The 6,000-nt window shown below is 58.5% G+C and overlaps 1 protein-coding gene across 4 annotated transcripts in view; it reads left to right on the forward strand.

Moving 5' to 3' along the window:
• The window catches only part of NUMA1 (nuclear mitotic apparatus protein 1), a 107,234-nt gene that overhangs the window by 54,814 nt on the left and 46,420 nt on the right, over nt 1-6,000 (forward strand). The gene's annotated exons all lie outside the window — the stretch shown is intronic.

Here is a 6,000-nt window from a genome sequence, read left to right on the forward strand (position 1 = left end):
CACGTCGCCCGTACAGGAGCTCAAACGGTGAGAATCCTGTTGAGGCCTGTGGAACCTCCCGGTAAGCAAATAACAGGTGTGGGAGATACCGCTCCCAGTCACGCCCATGGGAGTCGACCAACATCTTAAGCATCTGCTTTAAGGTGCCATTGAACCGCTCGCACAGGCCATTAGTCTGTGGATGGTACGGGCTGGCCACCAGATGTCGCACCTGGACTTGCTTACAGAGGGCCTCCATCAGCTGGGACATGAATTGGGTCCCCCGGTCAGTGAGCATTTCCTGGGAAAAACCCACTCGGGAGAAAATCTCCAGCAATGCGGTGGCCACCTTGTCAGCCCGAATGGACGACAAGGCCACTGCTTCTGGGTACCGGGTGGCATAGTCCACTACCGTCAGTATGAAGCGTTTCCCGGAGCTGCTGGGGATGGCCAGCGGGCCGACCAGATCCACAGCCACCCTCCTGAAAGGCTCATCGATGATTGGCAGAGATACCAGTGGGGCTTTGGGGCGTGGCCCCGCCTTCCCCACTCTCTGACAGGTTTCACACGAACGGCAGTAGGCAGCCACATCGGCCCCCATTTTTGGCCAGTAGAAATGCTGGTTTAACCTGGCCTTGGTCTTAGCGATCCCTAGGTGTCCGGCCATCGGAATCTCATGTGCGATCCGCAACAACTCCGTCCGGAACGGATAGGGTACCACCAACTGTCGGTCCCTGGGCCACGCCTCCGGTGAACCCTGCTGGACCGTGGCCCGGTACAGCCGTCCTTGGTCCCAGACCACTCGCTCCGGGTCCGAGTCCGAGGGAGGCTGTGCCGCCTGCTCCTTAAGAGCTTTCAGGCTGTCGTCAGCTTCTAACGCTGCCTGAAACCCCTGACTAGATGTGGCCAGAATCGACGAGACTGTCACATCTTCAGTCAGTACCCCGGGACCTGTGTCCTGGCCTCCACCTGACTCGGCTGCCACTTGGTCAGAAGGGGAAGAGCTATCGGACCTCCGGGAGGCCCCTTGGCTTCCAGCACTCCCACTGCGGGTGACAGCGGCCACAGCCGCTGCGACCGTGGGTCGTGCCTGCTCCTCCTCCGTTCCTGACCAAGTCGCCGGTTCAGGCAGACCGACCTGGCTTCCTGACACCCCGGTTGTGGGGGAACCATGCACCGAGATCTTACCTGGGAGCACTTCCGCTCCTGGACCGGCCCCAATCTCACCTGCCTGTTCCCCTCCTGCAGCAACAGAACCCCGCTGTGAAATCTCTGGGGACCCCACATTTGCTGTGGTAGCCCCCACCCCACACACTGGTCCTCCCCCTGCAGCACCCTGCTCTCTGCTTATCCCTGCAGAGGGCAGCAGATCCCAGCTCACAGGCTGGTTACTTGTAGAGGCATTGTCACACCTTTCTCTGACCCCCTCCCCTGTCACAGCTGCGGCTGTGTGTGTGTCTATGGTGTCTATGCAAGCAGAAATATCAGAGTTCACTCCCTCCTCCCTTACATCATTCATAGATAACACATTAACATTGTCCGGAGGCATGTCAGTACTGGCTGAAGGTTCAGCCCTTGGTTGGGGCCCAAACTGGGAGGTTATCTGCCCCAAATCTGTCCCAAGTAGCACGTTTGCAGGGATCCGATCAGTTACCCCCACCTCCCTCACCCCTCGCCCTGCGCCCCAGTCCACATAAATGTCAGCAACAGGCAGCGCCGGGTCAGTGCCTCCAATCCCGGAGACAGCGAGGGTTTTTCCAGGGATCAAGTCTTGGGGGGACACCATCTCAGGCCGCACCAGAGTCACCTCCGAGGCGCTGTCTCGCAGTCCTATGGTCACAGACCGGCCGACGGTGACAGGTTGGAAGCTGTCCAGGGACCTACCACCACCCCCACCCACACAATACACCTTGGGCGGCCCTTGGGACGGGGACGGAGCCGGGGCCTTGGGACGCTGAGGGCACATGGCCTTGAAGTGTCCAGGTAGGTTGCACTGGTGGCACCGTCTTGGTTCCGCCACGGGCCTGGAGAGGGGAGTTGAGGGGGACACCCCCTGCAGTCTAGGGGCAGGTGGGGCAGTCGCAGAATTCGTCTTACCCCCTCTCCAGGTGCTGCTGGTGGCCGCTCTCCTGGCCTCAGGGGCCCGGTTGTTGGTGTAGTCATCGGCAAGGGCAGCTGTAGCCGTGGACCCCTTTGGCTTCTGGTCTCGGATGAACTGGCGGAGATCCTCAGGGCAGTTCCACAAGAGTTGCTCCGTGATGAACAAGTCCAGGATCTCCGGTCCGGTGGAAAGCTGCAGGCCTTGGGTCCAGTGGTCGGCAGCTCGGGCAAGTGCCCGCCTGTGGTCAGCCCAGGAGTCCTTTGGTCCCTTCTGTAGGCTCCGGAACTTCTTGCGGTAGGACTCCGGGGTGAGGTTGTACTGTTGGATCAGGGCCCGCTTGATGGTGTCGTAGCCCTGATCTGCCTCAGCAGGCAAGTCCCCAAGGATATCCAGGGCCTTACCCCTTAAACGGGGGGTCAGGTATTTGGCCCACTGGTCCTTGTTCAGATGGTGCTGCAAGCAAGTCCGTTCAAAAGCAGTCAAGAAAGAGTCCAAGTCTCCATCCTTCTCCAGCACTGGGAAGTCCTCAACACGGACCTTTGGAAGTTTGGTGTCTTGAAGGTCACGTGTGGCTGATGAGGGCCGGAGCTGAGCTAGCTGCAGCTGGTAGTCACGCTCTGCCTGGCGCTCTTCACGCGCTGCCTGCCGCTCCGCAGCCTCAGCCTCACGCGCTGCTTGCCGCTCTGCCCTGCGCTCTGCCAGGAGTCCCTTGTAGCCCTCCTGGTCTCCAGCCTGGAGAAGGGCCATAGCCATTTGAAGAAGGCTATCCGAGCCTCCCAGGCTCGGTGGAATGGCACGTGGTGATCTGCGGCCCGCTGCGGAGCCTGGTGATTCACTGTCCCTTGCAGAGCGGAGGGCTGGCATCTGGCTCGTTGAGGACCCTTGGGTGAGCTGCTCCTCATCTTGTCCATAATTGCCAGCTTGTGCGCTGTCCTCTGCAGAACGGTTTTCTGGCGTCGGGCTCCTGGAGGACTCGTGGGCAACCTCCTCATTGCTGTCCACAGCACCGTCCTCCCTCTCTTCGGCTCCTGCTTTAGCATTGGCCAGTTGCATAGCTCTGATCCTGGTGCCATCAGCCATTCTTGCAGACTTTTGGTCACTGACACAGAACTGACACCTGATGCCTCCACACACCTTACAGTATCTGCACTCTGACACTCTAGTGTTGAGCTAGTCTGAAGACCCCAGCAGCCACAGCTGCTGCAGGCAGTCTTTAGTGTCTGGGAGTATGGGTCTCACACTCTCACACACTATTATCTCGATCCCACCGCTATGCCACCAATATGTCACAAACCACCGGGGGGGTCACTCAGAAATCCCCCGCGCTGGCTACCAGTACGTCACAATCGGGGGGGTAACAAGTGGGGGTCACCCCTCCTTTATACCTCCCGACCGACAGACAGAGCACGTGATGCGCTCTCTAGCGCCCCTCTTATAGTCAGGCCAATTATGGAATTGCCCGACAATAAGCAAGGAGGCCGCTATACTACTTATGCCGATTATTGAAGGGTCCCCGGTGAGAGTAGGGTATATATTCCCCCGACCTCCGCGGGCGGAATATATAAAATCTCCCCGAATCTCACTGGCCTCCCCACAATAATCCTTGGCACAAACTCGCTGCCACCAACCGCTTCACGGTAACTATTAGCCGAACACACAGACGTGGGATTCAAGATCGAGATAACAGAACAGCCCAAGATTAATTATATAATTTAATCAGCCTAAAGCACACTAGAAACTACAATATATACAATAGGGAATCTACAGAATATACATATGTCAGAGTACAGTTACAATCAAAGCATGGGTTACAAACAGGCATACACAGTTCCAGCAGTTACCTTGTTGCGTCTGGCCACAGGGGGGCGCTGTACCCAGGTTTCTAGGATCCTTCCCACAGATGTTTCCTACACGTGCCCCCAGCGAAAAGAACACTGGAAAATGGCCGAAGTAGGGTTATCAACCTGGACAAATCCAGGTCCCCTCCTACCTTAGTGACCTCACAGGGAGCACTGCTCCACCCCTGGCTTGAGTTATGGACAATATCCCAACCTGGAATATGGGCCATAACTTTGCCTGGGAGCGTCGTAGGCGGACGCCAATGCTCTCATTGTGACAGTTATGAATTTAGCTACAGAACGAGGGGACTCATGACCTGTCTGCCAGTTCCCCATTGGCTGATATCACGCCTGGGGCATTTCCCAATGTCCTGCTCCCATAAAAAGGGTGTGCCGGCATCGTCTGCATGCGGAGACACCATTTTTATGGTTGCCATATTTATCGGAAATATGGCTTGCGAGATATGAACCATTTTTTACTGGAGTCGTTCTGTCTGGCTATTTCCATAGCCTTGCTAACTAGCTAGCAGCTCCTACTACAGGGTGACGGCAGGGAGTCATCCTGTGTCCATTGTTCCCACACCACCTCATCTCCATATCACAGGACATGGCCATGGAGGTGTAAGTGGAACACTGAGAACAAGAAGGGAGGGGCACTGCCAGGGAGTGATGAGGGATTATGACTGGAGTCATAATTCATCTTCATATCCCGGGATTTGCCTCACAGTGATCAGTACCAGCAGGTGGCGCTGTGCTCCGGCGTGTGTGATCACTACCAGCAGGTGGCGCTGTGCTCCGGGGTGTGGTGATCAGTACCAGCAGGTGGCGCTGTGCTCCGGGGTGTGTGATCAGTACCAGCAGGTGGTGCTGTGCTCCGGGGTGTGGTGATCACTACCAGCAGGTGGCGCTGTGCTCCGGGGTGTGTGATCAGTACCAGCAGGTGGCGCTGTGCTCCAGGGTGTGGTGATCACTACCAGCAGGTGGCGCTGTGCTCCGGGGTGTGTGATCAGTACCAGCAGGTGGCGCTGTGCTCCGGGGTGTGTGATCAGTACCAGCAGGTGGCGCTGTGCTCCGGGGTGTGGTGATCAGTACCAGCAGGTGGCGCTGTGCTCCGGTGTGTGTGATCACTACCAGCAGGTGGCGCTGTGCTCCGGGGTGTGATGATCAGTACCAGCAGGTGGCGCTGTGCTCCGGGGTGTGATGGTCAGTACCAGCAGGTGGCGCTGTGCTCCGGGGTGTGGTGATCAGTACCAGCAGGTGGCGCTGTGCTCCGGGGTGTGTGATCAGTACCAGCAGGTGGCGCTGTGCTCCGGTGTGTGTGATCACTACCAGCAGGTGGCGCTGTGCTCCGGGGTGTGGTGATCAGTACCAGCAGGTGGCGCTGTGCTCCGGGGTGTGATGGTCAGTACCAGCAGGTGGCGCTGTGCTCCGGTGTGTGTGATCACTACCAGCAGGTGGCGCTGTGCTCCGGGGTGTGATGATCAGTACCAGCAGGTGGCGCTGTGCTCCGGGGTGTGATGGTCAGTACCAGCAGGTGGCGCTGTGCTCCGGGGTGTGGTGATCAGTACCAGCAGGTGGCGCTGTGCTCCGGGGTGTGTGATCAGTACCAGCAGGTGGCGCTGTGCTCCGGTGTGTGTGATCACTACCAGCAGGTGGCGCTGTGCTCCGGGGTGTGGTGATCAGTACCAGCAGGTGGCGCTGTGCTCCGGGGTGTGATCACTACCAGCAGGTGGCGCTGTGCTCCGGGGTGTGATCAGTACCAGCAGGTGGCTCTGTGCTCCGGTGTGTGATCAGTACCAGCAGGTGGCGCTGTGCTCCGGGGTGTGATCACTACCAGCAGGTGGCGCTGTGCTCCGGGGTGTGATCACTACCAGCAGGTGGCGCTGTGCTCCGGGGTGTGATCACTACCAGCAGGTGGCGCTGTGCTCTGGGGTGTGATCAGTACCAGCAGGTGGCGCTGTGCTCCGGTGTGTGATCAGTACCAGCAGGTGGCGCTGTGCTCCGGGGTGTGGTGATCAGTACCAGCAGGTGGCTCTGTGCTCCGGTGTGTGATCTGTACCAGCAGGTGGCGCTGTGCTCCGG

This window comes from Anomaloglossus baeobatrachus, chromosome 2 (assembly GCF_048569485.1).
Source record: "Anomaloglossus baeobatrachus isolate aAnoBae1 chromosome 2, aAnoBae1.hap1, whole genome shotgun sequence".
NCBI lineage: Eukaryota > Metazoa > Chordata > Amphibia > Anura > Aromobatidae > Anomaloglossus > Anomaloglossus baeobatrachus.